The sequence below is a fragment of the Diabrotica undecimpunctata genome, chromosome 3 (assembly GCF_040954645.1).
Source record: "Diabrotica undecimpunctata isolate CICGRU chromosome 3, icDiaUnde3, whole genome shotgun sequence".
Taxonomy (NCBI): domain Eukaryota; kingdom Metazoa; phylum Arthropoda; class Insecta; order Coleoptera; family Chrysomelidae; genus Diabrotica; species Diabrotica undecimpunctata.
This window is the reverse complement of record NC_092805.1, coordinates 119325880-119350802: the sequence shown is the minus strand read 5'-3', so window position 1 is coordinate 119350802 and position 24923 is coordinate 119325880. Positions and strand designations below refer to the sequence as shown.

Genomic DNA, 24923 nt, shown 5'->3' with positions numbered 1-24923 from the left:
TTTATTTACCTGTGGAAAAAATTGGACCGGGTATGTTGTCTCAATTTCGTCATTGCATCTGCCAGTTTCACGGTCAAACTTATCTACGTTAAGTAATCAGACCAAAAACAAATTATTAATTGATAACAAAAAACTAAAAAGATCCACCGCAAAACCCCAATGTTATGACAGGAGCAAATTAATTCAGGTCCGTCTCGAGGTGTTTCTGTCAATTGTAAACTTTTCAGACATTTGTTACACTTTTTAGAAATAGTGCATTTTTGTCCTACCGTAAACTTTGGGCGATACAATCGACATAATTTATTTTCCAAATTTTATTATATAAGTAACTACAACTTAATTGTTTTCTTAAAAATTCTAACAAGTTGGTGTGCTAATTTTGAATAAATTCTGCCAAAATTTTTAAAAACATACCTAATTTAAATATAATTATCTATTAATTGCCTTATTTTAGCTATAAACAGTTAGAATTTGTTTGTAGTCGGTTCCTGTTAGAATTCAATATGTTCCTGTTTAGAACCTCTAATTTGTTTTGATTTTATGTAGTTTATGATTGAAATATTATAAAACTGAAACGGTAATTTACGGAAGCTAACATATATGCAACTAGAGAAATATTCCTTTATTCATTATAATATTAATAATTGTAGTTTTTTTATAAACTTAACTTTTCTTCTTTTAAAGAATATTCGCGACCATCATAGTTATTTTTTTAAGGATCTCTTAGGATAAATTTTGGGTGTTCATATAAAACCGAATTCGAAAAGAGACTGTTATATTTTGCAGATTATATATCTCCAAACAATCAATTGTCATCTCGTATGTGCGTTGTTTCCGCAGATATATTGCATTTAACCGTTTTTTTAGTTAAGTAAATCTTGTCATTTTTCAGAATGATGCTTTTTTTTAACAGTTTGGACCACCTGTGGAGGGTCATTCATGCTTATGTATTTTGTTTTTTATCCGTAAATATTATTAGCTAATATACAGGGTTGAATTCCAAGAAAAGAATTTAGAACGTATACTTACATATTCTAACTCCACAAAATATTAATTTCGTCTCTCTATCACAGTTCATAGTCCCGGGTCCTATGTAGACAATTTTAAATAGATATTTGAACAGATTCAAAATTAGTGTAAAAGCAAATATCTTCAGCGGAATAGTAATGATCAGAGGGGGTTCATAAGGGAATGTTATAAATTAAAATATATATATATATAAAATATTTTTAACTCTCGAAAGTTCACTATTTTTTAATTTAGTATTCGATAAATAAAAAATCAATAGGTCAGTCGGATCTCAAATTTGCCCAGGCGCTTTCAAATTGAATCTTAAGTTCGAAAAACATATTTGGAACAAGTTGAGCTTTGAACAGAACTAAAACACATTTGATTCTGAAATTATTTTCTTGAGATATTTTCATATTATGTACTTCGTAAATATTGACTGTCAGCTGAGTTTAAAGCATATTATAATAATTTTGATCTTTCAAGACCACGTGACATAAAGCAAGCGGTTAACTAATATTTTTTAAATAGTTGAAAGATTAATCTATTATGATTTAACCTTGATTATAATTATTGATTTATATATTAGTATAAACGATACTTATATATTTATATTAATTAATCATGGAAGAACATTCGGGTTCAAGTAAATTAAAATCTCCATCTATCGAGGGCTTGGCAAAGGCCAGTGTCACATGTAACATAGCGTAGCAGTGTTTCCAATATAAAACATGTTCTATTTTCAATAGAGGCTTCAATTACATGTTAAAAGGTACATGTTCGTTTCCTCAAATTTCGATGGTGTACGTGATAATTTTAAAATCTTTTTATCTCCTCCTCATTCCTTGAGCCCTTGTTAGGGCGTGGTAATACTAGAGTGTAATCTCGGGAAGATAGTCAGGTGTTTTTGCCTTGCCTGCCTGATAGCAGTGTCACGACCGTGAATTATTCAGCAGAAATCATTCCGATGTAGCCTTGATTCAGCAATGGCTTAGCTGCTGCCCAATGCCATGTCCTTGATCCACGCGTGCTTATTTGGTTATATCTTATTCGCATCTGTCCTACATGTCTGTAGGAGCATTCCCTATCAGCCATTGGGTCGCGCCGTGTAGCAGATTTAAAGAGCACATAAGTGGGATCTGCCACTTATTTATCTACTCTAATCTAAAAGAGAATTTTTATTAATATCTTATATTTAAGATTATCAGACACTTTACCTACGTGCTTTTTTCATGTATCGCGGTAAATAGACTAAGATCGCACAATAAAATAAATTCGAAAAATCTTAGGGACAGCAGGTAATTCAAACCAAACCAAGTGAAAATAAACGAAGAATTTTTTAATCAACCAATGTAGATTGGGTATTAGATCCTTCAAGAAGACAATTGGAGCCTTTCTATTTAATATCAAAATGGACGAAATAATATAAATAAGAGATTAATATTTTATGCTGTGCAAATAATGTAGTGCTAGTAACGTACTACGAAAACGAGATTTTCACCAATTCAATGAAATATCCAAATCTTTTAACATAATGATTACCGTCTTTAAAAGAGATGTCTCACAACATTAATGATGTTACACGGAGTGAAATTAAAATATTTAAGTATAGAAATATCATGTTTTGAAGATGTTGAGGCAGCAGTAAGAGAACAAATAATAACGGAAGCAAAACTGGTTAACGATTCTTCTTGTTCTTTAAGTTCCATCTTCTATCGAAGGTTAGAAATCATCATAGCTATGCGGACTCTGTTGACTGCCGCTCTAAAAAGCTCTGCACTACTGCATTCAAACCATTCCCTTAAGTTCTTAAGCCAGGATATTCTTCGTCTTCCCACATTTCGCTTTCCTCGGATTTTGCCTTGCATAATAAATTGTAAAATGCGTATTTTTGCCTAAGTACTCAAGTTTTCGTCTTTTGTTTTAACGATACAATATGGTAACCGAAGTACCGAATTCAAATTCTACCAAGCACTACACTAGTGGCATCAACAGAAATGGAGTCAGTTTTGTATGATAGCTAAAAAAGACACTACTATAGTGAGAAAGAATCGAAAGAATAAGAACACCTGCACGGTTCGATATATTAATAATATTATATATATATATATATATATATATATATATATATATATATATATATATATATATATATATATATAATAGAGAAATGTAAACATTAGAGAATGTTAGAAGAAATGCTGATAAGAATCGATGAAAACACTCAGCTATTCTATGGGGCATTGATCGATATTAAGTGATCTATATCATATTGCGGAATACTTATCCAGATTGTGGCCAGTGGCTCCTTAATTTTCTGTACACTCAGCTATTCTATGGGCCATTGATCGAATTAAGTGATTATATCATATTGCGGAATACTCATCCAGATTCTTCTTATGGCATACCACAGGTCTTCTAAATTTGCCGGAGGACGTGGCAATCGATTTAGGTTTCGACCTACCATATCCAACACATATTCGATGGGTGACAAATCAGCTGATCTTCATGGCCACTTTAAAGTCTTTGTACCAGATTCTTGTCTAAAATCCATGCTTTAACAGACAAGTCTATATTTCGTCTCTCACCTCGAATACGTCTTAACCTTATGCGCCAATCAGAGCCACCCAAACAAAACGTAGATTCATCACTGAAGCAGACAAAATTCTATTGGTCACTCCAGTTTTGCCGAGCACCATTCTAAGCGTCAAGCTTTATGCTATGGTGTCAAAGTTAACACCAAAAGACGACGGTAAACTCCCAGTCCAATTCCAAATAAACTTTGATTAACTGTTCTTCTTGACTCAAGAAGAATCTTGAGACTACCCTTCCTGTAGCTGTAACTAAATCATCTTTTACTTCATGTACACTGTCTCGTCTATTTCTGAGAAGGAGAAGTCTAAGATAGCGCAAATCATGGCCTTGAAATATCAACGTCGCCGATAAGTGTCATCATTGCAACACCTCCTCCAAAATCTTATCACCGTTGATCAATTAGTTTCAACTCTTCGTGAAGTTTCCCGTACCCAAAATCTTTTCTAAAATCTTTGGAAGTCGCTTAAACGATGAACTTACCGACGACCACGAATTCTTGGCATTTAAATGTTTTAGGCAAGTCAAAAACAATCGAAAATGAATAAAAATTACAAATAAGCTAAAGTTAAATACATTAGTAACTTTATCACATCTATATTTTTAGATAAGACTTACAAAGAAATATCCAAATAAATAATTGTATAGAAAGGGTTGCATTTTTTTGGCCATCGGTATATTAGATTTCCATTAAATTTGCTATCTGGTAATTAAGTAGTTAAAAGATGTCAGTTCACTTAGTTTTTCAGTGAAGATCTTACGGGCACTTTTAACCATCGATTAAGGCTAAAAATACTTTTAAATTAAAATGCCAGTCCTTGTAAAATTCGCTGAATTTTCGTATGATGTCAATCTCTAGTAGAACGGGCGTGAGTCTGACTAGCGGATTTTCCAATAACATCATTTAACAAGGGTAATACAGGTTTTAAAAATATAGTAACAACGTTATTTACTATTTTTATTGGGAATTAACAACAATTGTAAGTTTAAAATAAGTTTATTTTGACGATTCGTTCTCAAAATACAAATTATTTCGAAACTATTTTACGGATTACAAATTATTTCGTTTTGTTACTTGTTAAGCCAACAATTCTTCTAATAATTAAATTGTGTCTGATTTATTCATATTGACAACTCAAACATATATTATGCATTTTAAAGTAGATTTATTGTTTTTAATTATTTTAATAAGATCTGGTTACCAATACTTTGAATATTAAAAGATGAAATCAATCAAAACTAAAATACCACTATTAGTAAGTCAATAACAAATCTAGGATACATCATTTATGTCTTAAAGTCACATACATGTAAAACTAGAGTTTGATGTTAATATTCAGAGTAAACTAAATGTAAGTCCAAATAATTACCATGTCAGGATAGTATCCGAGGGTTTATCCAGGTTTTTCTCTCATGATTTAGTATGGGATCACTAACAGGAGAATTTTACTGTCATCATTGCATGTGATTGTCTTTTTAATGACCTATCACATGCTTTGATATTTTTCTGACTGGTAGTCTCAAGTTGAAAGTTAATGTAAAGTAACCGAATGAACTATTATCCAATAAAGTCGTCCCAGGAACAGACCTCAAAAATTTTGACAATATAATTTTAAAGTCATCTACTTTAAAATGTCCAATATATGTCTGAATTGTCAATATGAATGAGGCAGATAAAATTAAATTTTTAACCAAGCCATTAGAAACGGAAAAATAAACGTATTTTAAACTGTACTTGTGGCCAATTCCCAGTAAAAATAATAAGTAAATATTAAAATGCAACAAGAAAATGGCTTCAGAACAAGGAACAACGTATTGTACACATTTATTGGTAATCTTTTCCTTCTTTTATTTGTAGAGCAAAAGATTGGATATAATTTTAATCTTTTTATTGTAATTAAGTTTATTTTTTCTACTAGGAAACTATCGTGTTCCCTATTCTATGCCATCAGGAATATATAGACCAAGCAAGAACTCCTCGCGAAATGTGGTTTAGGACTAATTTTTCTGATAAATAAGAAAATAATTTTAGAAAAATATGCAATCAAATAGCTTGAAGTAGTTTTTTAGAAGAGACAACGCTAATTTAATTGTACAGACAATGAAAAGGACAGGGCATGTAGCTCAGGACTGAAGAAAATTTTGGTGAATTAGAATCATTAAACGAGCTATTGGAAATAAATTGTGGCGATAGGATTAGATATGTCGTCTAGCGCATTAATAAAAATACAAATAAATTCATAATCAGTATTCATCTTCCTGACATAACAATGCTCAGAGTACTAAAGCCCGTTGCTCCAAAGTCTTCATAATCATACTTTGATCTTCCAGTTGTGTAGTTCCACAAGGAAATTGTTCTAGCGTACTACATTATACTATCTGTAAATTTAATCTGTGTGACCTTGCTCAATGGTTCTTCTTTCTATAGTTTGTGTTTTTTTTTATTCATCTTCATGTACTTTAATCTTAGTTTGATTTATTGATGTTTTTGTCCAAAGTAGCTTTTATATCGATACACACGTTTAGTCTTATTGTCAACATCTCTCAACAAGTAGTCGCTGTTCGGTTAGAAATTTTACAAAGTGTTACAAGCAAACTTTGGCAAGGAACAATGTCATGAAAATAACAATATGCGGAAGACAAAAAAAGGACAAAGGCCCAGAAAGACTTACAACCCCAATCCAAGATCGTTTTATCACTTTTCAAGTTAGAAACAGACATTTCACTGCCACAGAGTAACTTTTGTATCGAAGTTAGCTCATAATGCAACTGTAAGTGGTCAAACTGTCACAAGACGTTTATATCACGCTACATCCGGCAATCAAAAAGTTAGAACTGTGTGTGCTCATGAATATCTAAACTGAACTAATGAACAGTGATCCAATGTCTTGTTTACAGACGAATCCGGATTTGGTTTCCATCCAAACTTAATAAAACTGACAGTTTAGCGAAAGTCTGGACCAATTGCTGGCCTAGAAAGAGCTCATGAAGTTGATAGTATCGTTGTTGTACTTTGTGGTATGGGGTTGTTTTAATGTTGTAGGAAGAACTAATACTAATGTGCTATAGCTGTTGGCCAAAGATGTCTTCATATGTTTGATAACCCAATTGAGTATAAGATATTCTTCAGAGACGAGCTATATTCAGATATAAGATCTTGTTTTTTTTTAATAACTACGAAGGGCTTTTTTTTGGTTTTGGACTGAATGCGCTGCAATTATTGACCAAAACGAAATTGATAACCCAATCTTAGATGATATGAGTAGAAGGTGCAGGGTTGTATTGTACAATAGAGAGGGTCATGGTTATACACATTTTAAACCAGTTTTTTTTTGTATAATTTTTGGAATTGTAGAAATAACTGTTTTCTTTTCATTGTTATTTAAAAATTTTTGAAGTATCCGTAGATGATTAGAATGAATTAAATATTTCTAACATATACTTCGATTCGTTTGTAAATATTGAATTTTTCGATGAGACATACATAAAAAAATATTTAGGCGCGACCATATGTTCACTTTACATATGTAAAGAAGTATATAAATAACAAATAGTGGTAGTACTGGTTTGTTTTTATTTGTAACCTTTTGTCGCCTGGTATTTTGAACAGTAAGCGAAAAGAAGCATCTGACCTCCTCAACATTATTTGTAGTCGGAGGGTCAACAACATTTAAAATTTATTTATGTATGTGACTGGGTAAGACAGTTGGGAAATGATTAAAGAATTTTCTTTTTGGGATTTAATTTTACAATTCAGATATGTGTCAGGATAGTTAAAATTTCTATAGAATACTTCTTGATCTTCCATGCCATTGTCTTAAACAGAATATCTGAAATAACGAATATCAGAAACTATGTAAGTTATACATGGCATTCTACAGGTCCGGAAATTGAAAATTTCTACTTAGAAGACTTAATATGGGATTTCATGCTGCTGCGATAAACACAAAATATTTTAGATCGGCAAAAGGGAGAGCTAAGATTCGTCACAGAGCAAATTCCACTATTTATACAACAATATTCTGCTAAAAATATTCTGTATTGAGGAAAGAGTTTTTACCATCAAAAAATATTATTTTGGTTATTGAGTATTTAGTATTTTTCGTTGAAATTAGAGTTTACCGAAATATTTAAAATCACAGATTAATGTTTTAGTACTTTCCAGAATTGGAAAATAATTTTAATAACATTTTTTGTTATATTACGACATTCATTATGTTACAAGAAAAGTCATTGTTCCGGGTACCTTAAACCTCACGGGTACTTCCAAATTTATAATTAGGAATTTTGTTTTAGACTTGTTCTGTAGTTCTCAATCTAGAAATTATAACTCTTCCAGATGTTTCCATTCCACGAGAGTATGCATTCCAATTTCTTATCGTTGCTTCATCATCATCAATCAGCCAATCGTGTTCACTGCTAGACATAGGCCTCCCTCAGTTATTTCCAGTGTTCTCTACATTGGGCCGTTTGTAGCCAGTTTCCCGCTAATCTTTTTACGTCATCGGTTCGTCTCGTTGATGGTCGTCCTCGCTTTTTTTTTTATAGTTTCTGGGCCTCTGTTCAAGTTTGTACGGGCAAAACACATTGATTATAAGGCTTTCGCTTGAGACACATGGTAATGCACTTTTTAGAATATGGTTTAGTTTGCCAAATGATGCCCATGTCAAGGCCTGTTCGCCAGTCATGGGGTTACGCGATATTCGCCTGTACATCGTTGCTTCCATAGCAGTAATATAATAACATTCTACTGTTAACTAATCCTCGTTACTTAATTTATGTGTGAAATATCTGGAATATGAAATTTTGTGGTAATACATTTTTAATGTTTATAAATAGATACTCCAGTCGTCAAAGACGAAAATGCCGCTGAACCTCTACATATTATACGAACAAGATGAATTTTGCCAAGAATATTAATTTTGGGACCCTAAAAACGATGCAAAAATGTTTTTGTACCACTTTTCCCCCGGGCTTTCCCCTAAAACCCCCCTCGCAAGACTAAAAACGCAAAAAAAATCGATTTAAAAAAAATCTGTACACTGTAGAAAAAATGTTTCAAATAAATGTAGCTGAGATAATTTTAAACAAAATTGTTTATAAGCATTTTTTGTGTAGAATAATTTGTTCGCTTAGAAACAACGTTTGAAGCGACCGTCGACTTTGCATGGCAGTAAACTCGCGAATCAATGTTCAATGAAATCTGTATCAACTCGACGGTAAAAATTCGATATCTTTTGATTCAAGTGACCTATCGACAAAAATCAAGATGCGTTTTAAAGATAAAGAGTTCAACTTTCGTATGCAGTTTTTGTATTTGATCACAACTAAACTCAGATTTTATACATGTGTTAAATAACTAAACTTGGCCCGATTTTTGCCATTTTTTATGATTCTCACGAGATTAATACAATCTATCCCCTTCATTGACTGGCCAGTATGAAGTTTCGATTACTAGTGCCTAACCTTTAAAACCTGTAGCATGAAATTTTAGTTTTGAGTTTTGGCAACAAATGTGAGGCATTTGAAATATGCTTAAAAAACACTGGATTTAAACTTTCACACAACAAACGATCTAAAACATTTAAAACTTTTTTTCAATTACACTAGTACGTTTTTCAAAAGAACAAAACTTCTGCAATAAACTATACCCAAAACCGTCTTCTTAAATGCATTTACCGTGACGTGTGATCATTTGTAATGCAAAACATTAAATTCTGCGTTTTTTATTCATATTTCAAATGACTCATATTTGTTACCACAACTCAAAACTGAAATTTCATGTCATAGGTTTTAAAGATTGATACCTAAAAATGGAAATTTTACTACAACTGTCAATGAAAGTGATCAATAACATTGATTTCGCGCGCGTAACTGACATGCAAAATCGACGGTCACTTCTAGCGTTGTTTCTAAGAAAACGGTTTATTCTACACAAAAAATGCTGCTTAACACTTTTATTTAAAATTATCTCAGCTACATTTTTTATTTGAAACATTTTTTCGTGTACAGATTCTTGGTAAATCATTTTTTTTACGTTTTTACCCCCCTGCGAGGGGTGTTTTAGGGGGAAGCCCAGGGGTGAAAGTGGTAAACTTTTTTGCATTTTTTTTGTGGCCCCGAAATTAATATTCTCTGCAAAATTCAGCTTGTTCGTATGGGGTCAACTCTCAGACGACTGGGCTAAAAATATTTCTGTATTTTTTTTATTTTTTTGTTTATTTTTACTCGAAGTGGTATTATGTTATTTCTTAGGTATATGTTGTAGATAGTTTAGATTTCAGCTCATCTATTTACGTAATGCTACATATTTTCTTTTAAAATACGCATAAATATATTCAACTGTTAAATCAAATAATCAATGAATTTACCTACTAACGTCTGCACTGCACCTGTTTTCCTGAGTAAAACCGGGCCTGAACTTATGTTTATATAGGTAACTACTCTTGTTCTCCATTCGTTTGCGTGACTATGGTCAAATACCTCCGTGAATTCATGGTCGTATTTGGTCGTGATTATTTTGAGAGAGAGAGTATAGTTGTGTGGCTCTTTTAGTAAGATAACACGGAACTCCATCCTCATTATTTCTAGTAAACTGTAAATTTTGGGAAAATTTTTAAATATAACAGGAAACAATTCAACAAGACAGTTATTAGAATGAATTAATCAGCAGAAGATATTTTCCATCATGTTTTAGTACCATTTCAAGTGTTAGACATTTTTTTCCTAAATATATTTTGTGTTTCTCGTTGAGCAAAAAGAGGACAGTTGGATAAGTTAACATGCTCAGTGAACATATTTTGTTTAAATCTTGTCCTAAAAATTTCTTGTAGGCCTAGATTAAGCTCCTAGTTGAGCCTCGACCTTCTAAAGCCTATTTCTCCATTCAGTCCTATTATTTGTAGCTTAGTCCAGGTTTGCCACACCAATTCTCCGCATCATTATTCAGATCATCCTTAGCGTTATATTTCGCTCGGGTTTCGTCAGTATCGTATGTCTTGTAGGTACCTTTCATTTGCTCTGGCCAGATGCAAAGAGTAGTGGGGAAGTGATCACTTAGCACTAAGGAGGCAAGTGTGAGCATAAAACACAGGCAATTTGTCTAAAATGAATTAGGAAAAAGAAAAAATGTCGAATGTCTTCATACTTCAAAAAGTGGTACACACTAGGCGGTATTGTAGAATAGCACGAAGCTTCATACTATATTTTATCTATTTTTATAATATTTTTAAAATTGAATATAGTAATATTCAATTTTAAATTAGTATTTAATCAAATATAATGAGTATAAAATGAAATTTTTATAGATTTTAATAAAATTGAAAAAGGTTAACATGTATACCGGACTCTCCCAACTGTATAGAAGTTTCGCTTCAAAAGAAGAAGTAGTGTATATCCTTAATTAAGCTTCATGTTTTATTGAACCTAGTAAAATTGAACCTAGTAAAAGTAGACAGAAATTGTTTTTTATGGAAACCATAAAGTGTGTTAACATACCTAGGTATATTTTGAAATTGAAACGTTAAAGAAACATATTTTAAACTGAAAATGTGATTAATTTTCAATATAGTAAATAATATTAAAATGTCCCAAGGAAATAGCTTCAGGAAAATATTAAGAAACCTGTATAGGCCTACCGGTATTCAAAATTTTAGCTTATAAATTTTATATGAAAAACCGACATAGTGAAAACTCGATTATATTTTTACAAATATGTAGGGGCCTGTCTACCAAAAAAGGCTTAAAGATTTTTTAAATGACATACGCATCTTCCACGAACCCTTACGACTAGACAAACTTCTTTACTTATATTTGTAATGAAGTTATCACGTAATTATTTGAAGTTATGTCTCCCAATTAACTCCGTATTTATTTTTTTTTTAAAGCTATCCCTAATTTCACTTTTGTTAAAAATTGCTAGGTACCCTTATCACAACAAGCAATATCCATAACAACTGTATCTTATCTATAATAGACCATAAACTCATCCCTACATCCGGATTTGTTAACTTGACCATGAAATTCCAACGTTTTTAAACTGAACCAATTTCAACAAAAACTGTTACTTCTCATCACTACTTAATTAGTCTAACGGCTTCCTCAGTGAATTGTACTTTTTTTATTGTCTTTTATTTTTATACGCAAATTCTTTATTTTATGGAAATTTTAACAGAAGATAATAACTGACAATTTTCAATATAAACGTCATTTGACGTTCTCCGGTACCTAAACGCTCTCTTTCTGTTTTCCCAGTCATTTGTTGTTATATTTCTTTCGCTCATAGCTCTATAGATTGGTATGTGATAAGGTTAGCTCGTCAAAATGTGCATATAACTGCACGTTAACTCTGTGGGACCTTAGAAAATACTCACAACATTACTGTACGTGACCAAACTTTGAGGAATAGATAACATGAAGCTGGCCTGCACGCCAGACATCTATTGATGATTCCCATGTTACGTCATGGAAATCGTGGACTCAGATTAAGCTAGACACAACAATTGGGACTAACAAGATTGAAGGTCTATGTTATTCACAGATTAGGCTAGATATCTGCTCTACCCTGATACAAGAAGAGTGAGAGTTTGGAGAACACCTAGTCGACAAGAGAGACCCAGGCATGTACAGAGTGTTCGTCCATATAGTGGTCTACAAGTTATGGTGTGGACTGGAATAATTTTTCATCATCGAACTATTACCGTTTTTGTGTAAGGCACTTTAAATAAATATCAATATACTGATCGTATTTTAGAACCTGTTGTCCGTACATTTACCACTGCTGAGGGTCCTGATTTGCGGTATATGCAGGATAATATAAGGCCAAGTACTGCAGCAACAGTAAGATGTTGATTTCACAATGAGGATATTACACTTTGGCCGTGGCCGGCATAATCGCCAGATCTTAATCCCATCGAGAATATATGGAATATGTTTCAGAGACAGATTGCACCTTATCTGTATAATGTTCATACTAGACAATGTCTTTATGATCTTATAGAGAAATATATAGGCTATAGGCTCAAAACGAAATTGATAATTTAATTTTAAGAATGCCAAGGCAGTGTCAAGCTCTAATTAATGCTGCTGGAGGAAACACGGATTATTAAACAATTAAAACTTCCATTGAATTAGTGCACTGAAAAGCACTTTTTTGATTATTTCATCATAGAGAAATCGTATTACACTGAAATGAAGATGAATTCGTTATAACGGTATGTCACTTTTTAAAAGCCATTCAAAATTATTATTGATTCATATATATATATATATATATATATATATATATATATATATATATATATATATATATATATATATATATATATATATATATATAATGAACAATAAACTCGCATTGTTAAAATTCTACTTATCCTATTTTTAATCTAAGCCTTATATTTTTCTCGAACATCCTTCACAGATTGCTTAGACACCAAAACATGAATATTAACGACTTTAATATCATCTTCAATTAAAAAGATCGTCGGAGAAATTGTCGCCCGACGAACGTTACGTGGGAGTCTCCTATCGGAAATCGAAGAGGATGTGTCTGTGAGTTAAAACCTCCCTTGTAAAAGCGGAAGTGGTGTGTGTGCGTCTGACGTTTTAGAGCGCTCAAGTTTTAGTTGCAGGAGTCGCCAGTCGCCGTTCATCTTTCTCGGAAGAGCAGACTCATCGCAACTCGTCATGCTCTAGTCGGGACGGTTGTTTAACAAAAAACCATACCTTCTAATTAAGCAGTGTTCGACTCTGTGGATTCGTTTGCGGTTGTTACTTGGTTTTTTTTTGAGTTAATTGGTTCGATGTATCGAGTGTTTTATTAGAACATACCACGTCTTGGAGTTACGTACAAAATCAAAGGTTTGAGGCGTTGCTTTTATTATATTTAACCGCTATTTTCGTCAAACGTACTACATAAAATTTATTAAATAGATAATAATTGCAGATATTTATTTACCCAAATGAAATTTTCTTTATTAATTGATTTTTATGTACCATAAATTCTTACTTACAAGACGTGGATTAAAAAAATTCCTTGAGAAAGATAACCAATCAAGAACAATGGGAGTAAAGTAGCTTATTTTATTTGATCGCATGTCGTAAATCATAAAAATATTTTATACACATTTCTTCTGTAAAATATAATGGACAAAAATTGACGTTATATTGGTAATATATTTTAAACAATATATAATAAAATGAATGGGATGATTTTAGAAAAAAAAATTTTATAAATTAAATTAAATCTTGCAAAAACTTCTTTGAATACTTAATGTAGCGAATGTTGGCGTTCGCCACGATTATTCTGACATTGTTAGTATACGACTCAGCATAGACATCTGATATTAGATCACAATCTTAATATTTCCATGCACTCTTTTTATGGAAATCTATCTTTCTTCGTAAGATACCATTTAAGCAAAAAACGCCGACGCAGGTTGATTTCAAAAATTGGTTTTATTTTGGATAAAAACAACTGTGATGACGTCACCATGATGTGATGGAGCCATTCATTTGATTTTTAAATAAAAACCTATACTTTTTCTATCAAAATTAGATATACAATGGAATTCTAAAAACGGCAATATGTATCTCATTTGCCCCGAAGTTACTAGTTTTTGATATACAAGGTGTTAAAATTCAAAAAATTAGTTGGACAGTTTCAAAAAACTATGTTTTTTTTAACAGCAGAAACAAAAGTATTGTTTATTTAAATATTGAGATCTATCTCCTTACTTCTTGACATTAAGTCAACCTTTAATTGAACTCACGCAGCACGATTTCAAGAGTTTCAGATCGAATAGGGTTAGCTTTAATGTGTATGCAATATAGTCAATAATAAACATCCTCTATAAGCATTTCTAAGATATTATAAAAGTGTAATCAATTTGGAAAGATTACAAATCGCTCTTTTGGACGACGAAGAGTGTCACAAACTTTAGCCTTTAATCATGACATCAGCCAAAGTTCAAAGTCACTGTACTGTACACTGTGACGAAATGCATCGTGACACATAATTAGATAAATAGTGACAGATTTGACATTCTTACTTGATTAAGACAGGAATGCGTGCTCTTTTAGTCTTTTTTCAATATACACATATGTCCAAAAGTTTGGAATATTGGAATATTTCATCTTTTTATTAATTTATATATATATATATATATATATATATATATATATATATATATATATATATATATATATATAAACTTTTCTGAATAGTTAAACATCATTTTGTTTCAATTCTCAACAATACTAAATAAATCTCAAAACCAGATCCTCCTCCTCCTAAGTGCCTTCTCTGTAGAGGTTGGCGATCAATATGGCAAATTTCTTTCTGTTCTGGGCTTGATGAATTAATTAATTTCCTTTTGTGTGGGTTCAATCTCTGATGTTTCGAAAATCAGATAACGATATGCAAAAAAAAATTATTCTCTTGGAGTGAAAAACTTGCAATGTACAACTTACATTTAAAAATAAATTAGTATAGAAAAAAATAATTTTTAATAAAACTAATAATTAGTATTTCCTCCATTGGCCTGTATGCATGCCTGTAGGCGATTTGGCATGCTGTCGATTAACTGGTCGCGCTGGGCTTGCTGAGTTCTCCCCCATTCTTCACGAGTAGCATCTTTTAGTTCTCGAATTGTAATAGAGGGATTGTTTCGCTTCTTGATGCATGTTTTAAGAATGTCCCAAGCATGTTCAATAACGTTCATGTCGGGGGAATTTGAGGGCCACTGTAGGTAATATAGATATTCCTTCTTCTTTCAGAAAATTTTGTACTGATGCTGTTCTATGAGGAGGTGCGTTGTCATGCATAAACACAAATTCATCACATACTGCCCATCGGAATAGACGTACGACAGGATTTAAAACTTCCTTGATGTACACAGCATCAGTGACTCTTCTCTCCAGAACCAGCAGTGGCGTCGTGTACCACTCATAATACCACCCCAAACCATAATACTGCCACCTTCAAATGAGACACGCGGTTGGGCTGTTTCTAGTCGGGCTTGTCGTCCTGGGGCCCTCCAAACCAGTGTTCTTCGAGAATCAGATACCAAGCCAATTTTTGACTCATCAGAGAACATCACGTTATTCCAGTTAGGACCATGATGCACCATTTCTCTAGCTCATTGCAACCTTACTATTTTGTGTTGGTAGGTTAGTTTAGGAACACGTAGCGCTCTTCTACGATACAAATTTACCGCATTTATTCTGTGTGTTATTGTTTGCTGTGAAATATTCAGTTCTTGAAACCTAGAAATTTCTCTGGACATAACATTTGTCGATTCCAGACGATTTCTACGAGCTATCAATGTTATTTGCCGGTCTTGTACTGCTGTTGTACATCGACTTCTATCACTTCTGGGATAATCCTTGACGTCATTTGTATCTTGGAATTTTTTTTTAATTGTCGATACAGCACTCTGTCTCAAGACAGATACCAATAATTTAAGCAACTTATTATTCATTATTGTTAACTTTGGATAAACACGAATCTACTAATACAGACAATTCATCGTCAACAATATAAGTTTCATTATATATGAGATATACAATATCTCTCCTACTTCTAAAATAAGTCTTTTTACCTTTTCTTTTTCAAGAAGTTTGGCGTCTATCAGGTATACTATTACCTTTACATTGTTATCATTTAAGATCTAACGTTCTATCGTTTTAAGTTGGCAGTAACGAATTCACAACCAATTGTTTTGTTTCTGATAAGAATATTTATAACCTAAATTTTATTTTGTGACTAAGTACATGTTCTGTAATTATTTTAACATAATTTTATTAAGTTTATGTATATGTGTTTTAAAGTATTTAAAATATGTGTTTGTTAAAGAACGTTTTTTAAAAACAATTTTGGATAGTTTTCGCCATCATTTGTAGGGGTCAAATGAGTTGCTCATTTCATTTGATAAACATCACGACAACTAACCTCAATTAGTGTAAGATGCAAATTAATTCTTTTTCTGTATTTTGTACTAATTTTGTTTATTGTAGCACCCTGATGATGCAAATAAAGATTTGCGAAAGCTTGGTAGACTAAAAAGAGTCTTCATTGTCCTATCTTCCGCTGCACACCCAAATATTTGAGTTTTGTATTCTATTTGATCAGCGTTGATTACAAGCGTTTATCGCTTTATATATTTTTTTTTATATATACAAAAGCAATTTGATTCTTATAGTTTCATTTAACCTGAACCTGGATTGCCGTCCCAAATTGATGAGGTTGTTTATCAAATTCAGAACTTAACCAACTGAATTCGTATTTGAATTGTAAGAGCTATCGATCCTATTTGAAATAGTCGTTTATTCAGAGATATCGAACTGCCGGTGAAGTGTTTGGACAAGATCACGGGGCTTTGTTATTGGATACTTACTACTTAGCAGGAACAAATCAGAACTTCCCCAATCTTCACTACTCTAACTTTAAACAAAGTATCTAATTACTACAAATAACATTCCACGTTAAGTATTTGCTAGTCTGATAGATCCTTATCTGTTATATTTTTGCCAAAAATTCGTGTTACATTTGTCCAGTGTACACATTTTTAAATTTTGTTTTTCCGTATTACAATCTAATCCAATATTAAACAATTGTATGGTTACTAAATCTCTGGTAATTGCATAGATTAGTATATAAATATATGTACATAGCACCTTCACCCACATTAGCAATGTTTGATATACTTAATTTTACACCATGTCAAGTAAAATTTTTTGTTTTCTTTTTCTTTGCTTACTGTCGTTCAGAATATGTATTCCTTTGTATTGTCTATTCACTTAGTATTTGTCAACTATTTCTAAAATTTTGCAATTGCTGGTTCTGAAATGTACGTCCCATGAAATATTTTTCTATCATATTTATTATTATTTTGGATATTAGTCTTTTGAGGTTTTATTCAATAATTGACTGAATCAGGCATAAGTAGGTTTTTTATGTTTCTGTAAATTTACTATATATTTGAAATTTTGAAATTGACTACATATGAACTCTATGCCCTCTGATGACTACTGGACTGTGGATAAAACGATAATTCACTGCATTAAACCTGTTTAAAATAATTTAAGCTAATCGTGGCGGCATGGTTTTGGTATCCTTATAAGAAAGTTTTATCGTTTCTGACCAACATAGATCATCATCATCTTTGGCTCGACAATCCTCTGTGGATCTTGGCCTGCTCTAAGATTCGTCGCCATTCTGTTCGGTTTCTGGCAACATGTTGCCATCTTCTGATTTTTAATATCTGTAAGTCGGTTTCAACTCCATTTAACAACCTAATTCGCGGTCGGCCTTTGCTTCTTCTTCCTACAGGTGTTCCTGTGGTTAGCTTTTTAGCAATCGTATTTTCTGGCATTCGTATTATGTGTCCAGCCCATCTAAGTCGCTGTGTTTTAATGAACGTTATGACATCTGGCTCATGAAAGAGCTGATACAATTCAAAATTATATCTTCTGCGCCACTGCCCTTGGTCGTTTATAGCTCCAAATATTTTGCGGAGTATTTTACGCTCAAATATTCCCAAAAGTCTTTCATCTTTCTGCGTTAGAGTCCATGTTTCTGCTCCATATGTGAGGACCGGCCTCAGCAATGTTTTGTATATAATAATTTTAGTTCTTCTTTGAATGTTTCTTGAGTGGAAATGCTTTTGGAGTCCATAGTATGCCCGACCAATATAGATATTGAATTCTAGAGCGTATTGGAACCTTCTTTACCGAATAAAGTCATCAGAAACACTTAAGAGTCCAAATAATTTATTAGAACAGAGAAGGAAAAAGATTATTTTTACTGTGTTGATCGACAGCAGCCAATTTGTGAAATTTGTTTCCAATTTACTTATTCAAAGTAAAATGAGATAAGTACTTAGGTATTAAAATCATTTTTAAACTCGTTTAGTATTTTTAATTAATATCATGATACTCACGTTGATGAGTATAAGTTATATTTTTTTGTTTATTAATATACATATACATATGTATAATGTCGCAAAAGGTGAAAAGTGGATAAAGGTGGCTTACTAACGTAAGTGGAAGGTAGTTAAGTGATTTCTAATCGAGAGATTTCCAGAACGTACCCATTACTCACTGCAGAAAGAAAAAGAAATAACGAGCTAGAGGTAACAGTAATCTTTTAAAGTTTAGCACCGTGTCTGCTACTTTTCTTAGAAAGAAATTCTTATGGTCGACTAGTCGACCTTTGTATCATATTCTAAAGTTCTTAGCAATATATCGGTGCTGTGATTCTGTTGCTGCGTTAATTATGTTATTTTTTCCAGCTTTCCTCGATGTTATTGTTTTCTAATATTTCATTCCTTTGACTTTGATTTTTGTTTGTGTCGGCGCTGCTCTCTTTGGTGTGAAATATTTCAGGATGATTCTTATTTAACATAGTATCAGGCTATGGCTATGGCTATGATTCTTATTTAACATAGTATCTACCTACATCTGCTGAGCCGAGGCATCTTACGTCCGTAATTTCTTATGAATGTATGTCTCTGGTGATTATAACATAATTTATCATAGATCTTTGTCTACGGGTGTTATTGAATGTATATTTGTGTTGGTCTTTGTAGTAAAGAAATGTGTTGTTTATTATAAGTTCGTTATTCGTGCAGAAGTTTATTGAACTGTTTTTATTATTAATCTAATTTATTGTTTTTTTATCTATTATCAAAGGTTCTTTTAAGTTTATTTAAAGTCTTTATTTGTACAATATAACTAATTTATATTACACTAACAATTATATAATTTATCTACGTGAGTTATATTTTACAAACTCGACGCGATGTTCAAAAACTAACTGTCCTGTTTACAACAAAATTCCTCTTTAAATATAAAATGCTGTTAGTTCCGGAATCGCCGCGATCCCCCATCGAAGAGCCCAGAAGGTCGCTCATACTGGTTTTATTCGGCCTGCTTCTGGAAATGTCAAGTCGTGGGTGACTCATCAGAATTCAGGTAAACAGGTCTTTCAACTGAGCGCCGAAATATCTAGAATAGAAAAGAATTAGTCATAATATATTTACAGTTTTCTACGCCATAAAATTTATCGTAACATTATCATCAGTTCTCCTGATGATAATCCGTACAACCATCCATAGGGTTTGATAGATATAATTCAATTTAAATAGAATACGATAAAAAGTTCTTATCTGCTGCAGTTGGCTAGTTTTTTTTTATGTTATTGTCATGTTTAAAGTTCATCAGTAGTTAAATACTACAGAGTGTTATATGGTTTACTGAATTATGTTATTTGTCGCTTTATGTTAATTCGAAAACTGAACGTACTTCCTGAATCTGACGTTTCGATTTCAAGGTTAAATCTAAAATTTCCTTTATTATAAATTTTTTTGAAAACGTTTTTGAAAAATTGTCAACATTTTATTGTATAAGGTCGGGTGAGCAAGCAGGCCACTCCAGAAAAGTGATATCTTCTGTTTCAAGAAAGTCGGTAGGCTTTCAGCTGGTATGTGGAGGTGCATTATCATGCAAAGAAATTAAATTTTCTCCCATTGCACCTCTTCAGAGCTTAACTACAGGTTCTAGAACCAAATCAACATACCTGCGAGCTGTTAAAGTTGGTTGGCTGGAAATTAAAGGAGTTTTATCACCTATTATAATGCCTTCCCAGAGCATGGCACTTCCTCCTTTATATCTGTGAACAGATCTGGCAGTTTTCCTTCTTGCTTATCTTCTTCGCCCTCTAAATACACGAATTCTTCTGTCATTTGATTTTAAACAAATCCTGGTTTTGTGTGAAAATAGCACATTTTGCGAATTTCCAATGTTCCAGTTTTGGCATTGAAGATACCAATTTAGACGATCAATCTTGTGCTGTCTGGTTAACTTGGGATCCCCTAACTGTCTTCTGATGGTATAATCCTTGGGTATGAAGTATTTTTCTTATCGTTTCAACTGAAACACTTACACCTGTAGCTTTCAAAAGCTGGCTTTGGAGCTGCGGGTTAGAAATTATTGGGTCTCTTCTAGCTACTTTGACAATGAATCGATCGTGGAAAGCCTTTGTTACTTTTTGGCGACTTTGTCTTGATCTATTCTTTGTTTATTTATTTATTTATTTATTTATTTATTTCAACGGTAGAACCATTTACAATAAAATACAACAAATAGTAAAAAGTAAAGATCATGTACAATAAAGATCAAAACAATAACAAAGAAACAATTTAACAGAAAAAATTTTGTACATTAAAACAATATATCAAATCATAAAAATCACAAAAAATATCACATATTTAGATTAATAATTAGACTCTAAAGTTGCCTTCTGAAAACATTAATGTTTGGATAGAATGGATCCAATAAGATGTCATTGCAAGAGCTGAGCATTCTCGACAAGGGAAAATGACGAGCATAATCAGTCCTATGAAAAGGAATATAAAAGAGTGCAGTCGAGTTCTATGTATTGTGTTTAAGTACACATTGGCTAATAACGGGGGACAATTAATAACGTTGTTTAGAATTTTAAACAAAAATAACATATCAGCTCTCAACCTGCGGTTCTTCAGTGTAGCAATGTTAAATTGAGACAATATTACAGAATAATCAATGAAATAATTTTCAGTATTTCTTTATTAATATGTGCTTTAAAAGCTAAAAATCTTAGAAACTTCCGCTGAACGCTCTCCAATCCGTCAATGTAGACTTGATGAAATGGGGACCAAACAACAGAGCAGTATTCAAGACCTGAGCGTACCAGAGATCAATACAATAATTTGAATACAATAGGTGAGAGATCATGACTGTTATGATAAATAAAACCAAGATTACGAACTCCTCTTAATTTTAAGAAAATGGCTTCTCATTTTGCTTTGACCATAAACATGTATTATTTACATCATCCTGCAAGAGATCTCTATCCGATTTATTATGTATACAACGAAATAACTTCATCATCAGCAAATAGCAGAAAGTGTGAGTTTTTGATAGCCTTACCAATATCGTTAATGAACAAGTTAAAAAACAAGGGACCACAATAAGACCCTTGTGGGACACCAAAACAACAATTAAACTTTTAATCCAATTAACAATGGGGTCACCAAGGCCAGATGCATGAAGTTTGTGGACCAAAAGGTTATGATTAACCTGGTCAAAGGCTTTTGAGAAATCAGTGCAAATGCTGTGAACCTGAATTTTATTCTCAAATGCACCCAACAAGTATTGTTGGTAATTGACAAGGTTTGTTACTATTCTTAAGCGTTCCTAATTCCTGATACTTAGCTTAGGTTTTTGACAACACCCTGTGCTATGCATACCACTACAGTTATGTCGTTCTGAGATATTTCTTGCTCCACAAGACCAATAATCTTTTTACTTTCCACATCTATTAACCCCACGTAAGTTATATTTTCGTTTTTAAACTACAAAGTTAGTTTATTTATTTTTGTTCAATTTCCAACTAAAGCAAATAATCTATAACGTACCTTGCTGTGGTAGGGTATCTGATTGTTTTATCGGTTTGTTTATTTTCAATAAAAATTTTTATTCTTCGCAACAATATTAAGTTTTTTCAAAAGAAACAAATATTGCTCTGAGTTAGATGGTGATTCCATGTAAGTCTGGTTATGTCTCACAACTTCAACTATTGAACAAACAATTTCTGATCTGCAATAAATTTGTATTATACATCCCTGTTTTATAAAATTATCATCATCATCCAGCCCCATTTTCACATCCATTGTAGGATATAGGCCTCCTCCAAATGTCTCCAGTTCTTTCTATCTCTAGCTGCTGCAATCCAGTTTGTTTCTATTCTCCTTAGGTCGTCGGTCCATCGGGTGGGTGGTCTGCCTCGACTTCGCTTGTCGGCTCTTGGTCTCCACTCCATTAATCTCTTCGTCCATCCTCCGTCTTCCATTCTAGCAACATGTCCAGCCCACCTCCACTTTTGTTTATTGATTCGCTATAAAATACGATTCGATATAAAATAGCTAAACTTATATTAAATACATCTATAAGGTCACAACATTTATCTATATAAACCAAACTAGAAGTGTGCTGTTTTCGAGTGCTTTATCTGTTGTATATTAAGACTCTTACCACTGATATACCAGTAGGATATATCCAGATCCACTGATGGGCCTTTTTTCTTTAGTTAAAAAATATCGATTTGCTGTCAATGATTTCAGTGAAGTTGTTTTAAGGAACCGATCTCTTTAACCAATACGAGATCATGGTTGGTCATTTTTATCTGCTATTATTTTTGTTTTTATTTTTATGATCGTTTATGATCATTTTACAGTGGCACATTTTAATTAAAATGTTTTATTCTGTTCTCTGTAGATTTAACTATTTGCATGTTTATCCTTTTCGAGACATACATCCGTATTGTTGGTTGCGTACCAACACGAATAGTAATGACGTAAACCTACCAAATAAATCGGTGCCAAACCAATTATAAAACCATATTATTCTTGAGGCATCTTCTGTTTGGTTTGTTGACCTCTTGTGCTTGAGGCTGTAAGTTTATTAGGAAATGCGAACGAAGTCGATGTAGCAGGTAGGCATTCAGACATAGAGGCAAGCATGCAGACGTTGCCGGAAGTTCATTAGCTATGAATAGTTTCAAGGTAAATCATAACAAGTAATTAATTTTTAGTTTTTATCGTACAAGGTGGTGCGTTTTACAAAAAACGTATGGGCCTTTATATTTATCGAAAAATACTAATCGCTAAAATAAAATTTTATTAAAATCTTAATAGTAGTTTTTAAATTTACATACTTTCAAATGACAGTCATGTTCAAAAGTGATAACAAATCAAGATTCTTCTTGTTTTTTTTTAACTTTATACAATTGTTGATTTTAAAGTTATTTATATCTGTAGTCATAAACTGTTTGATACAATAGCGAATAAAATACTTTCGATTGACTAAGCCTGGAGAATCTATCTATCCTGGACCAATTATTATTAATTAGACCCTAACTATTTAGCTACCCTTATGACAAAAATGATGATAGAGTATATAGTAGGAAGAAATCAAATATCATAAAGTGTACACACAGATATAAGGCGTACATTTGAACGTAGATTCCAAACAACTAAAGCCTTGTTCACATTGGCTATATACAGCAGATTTTTGTACCGTATTCCGATTAAATAATGGTCATAAAATGCATCCTTCTTTCACGCTTCGCTGAATTTTAACATTCTTCTTTTAGTCTGCCATCGATTCAGACCACTGCTTTCTGCTTCCAATACAAGTTTTCTATGAAACGTAGATCTCTATCATCGATTGCCAAGGATTTTAATATGTTCAAAAGCTTTCCATGCTCTAACCTACGCAAAGCTGTTTCCTAATCGATGAAAGCTTCATAAATGTTTATATTTAAACTTACTTAACGCGTAACTTTTGGATACGTATATTTAATGTAAAAAGTACCTCACAAGTACCAAGTACCCTCCTAAAACCGAAATAGGTTTATCTAGGTCCCCTTCACATCCACTTCTTATTCTTTCATGTACTATGCGAAGAAAACCCTTCGATGTGTAGCTTATCAGACAATCTGTATTCAAACACCTCTAGTGATAATTATCGCAGTAAGGACAATCTGATTTTAAACGTTTAAAGTCGAATATTAAAAAAAAGTGCAGTATATTGTCATTGAACGAGATCTTATACCGTAAAAAAGCTGTACTAGACATACTATTACTGCATGGTTACCATTGTCTTTGGAGAGACGACCTCTGCAATGCTTTTTGGTTTCCTGCTGGTAGTGAAAATTTAATCACATCATGCGGATATACTTACGAATGACATACCAAGTACCGAGGCTCTGTTGAAATGTTCAGATAGAAAAAATAAAACAAAGTTATACTTATATCAATAATAGAAATGTTATGTGAGTGTTAGATGTTAGTTATTGTGTCCATTAATGGTAAAATTAGTGTTATATTAATTATATTAATTTTTTTATTGGTTTTTTTGTGGGTGTTTTCTTAAATTTTAGAACTTACCTTATAAATGATGGTTTCTACATGTCATACTTTCCTAATTTAGTTTTCCTAACCATTGCCGTGGCGTTTTCTATAGTGCGTTCAACTGTGTTCTTAAAACATGTTTCTGGTAAAATTATTCAAGAAAAGATAGAAGTTGGAAAGGTACAAAGATTTCATATAGAAAAGTAGGTTTTTAATAGACTTAGGAAATTTATGTGGGCAGCTGCTGTATATTTATTAGCAGTTTCTAATTGGCAGATATTCTTCAGTGCCTTATCCGGTCCGGATGTTGGCGATCATCAAGGCTATCATGGTTTTGTTGACTGCTCTGCGAAACAGCTCCGCCGAGAT

At 32.5% G+C, this 24923-nt stretch overlaps 1 protein-coding gene across 10 annotated transcripts in view; it reads left to right on the top strand.

The window, feature by feature from the left end:
* The window catches only part of shep (RNA binding motif single stranded interacting protein alan shepard), a 327333-nt gene that overhangs the window by 133365 nt on the left and 169045 nt on the right, over positions 1–24923 (top strand). Inside the window, exon 1 of one of the 10 annotated variants that reach the window (XM_072526761.1) lies at positions 13315–13461. The exons of the other annotated variants lie outside the window; for them this stretch is intronic. The gene's annotated coding sequence lies outside the window, so the exon portion shown is untranslated. Of the gene's footprint in view, positions 1–13314; positions 13462–24923 lie in introns of those variants that run through there. 10 annotated transcript variants of the gene reach the window in all.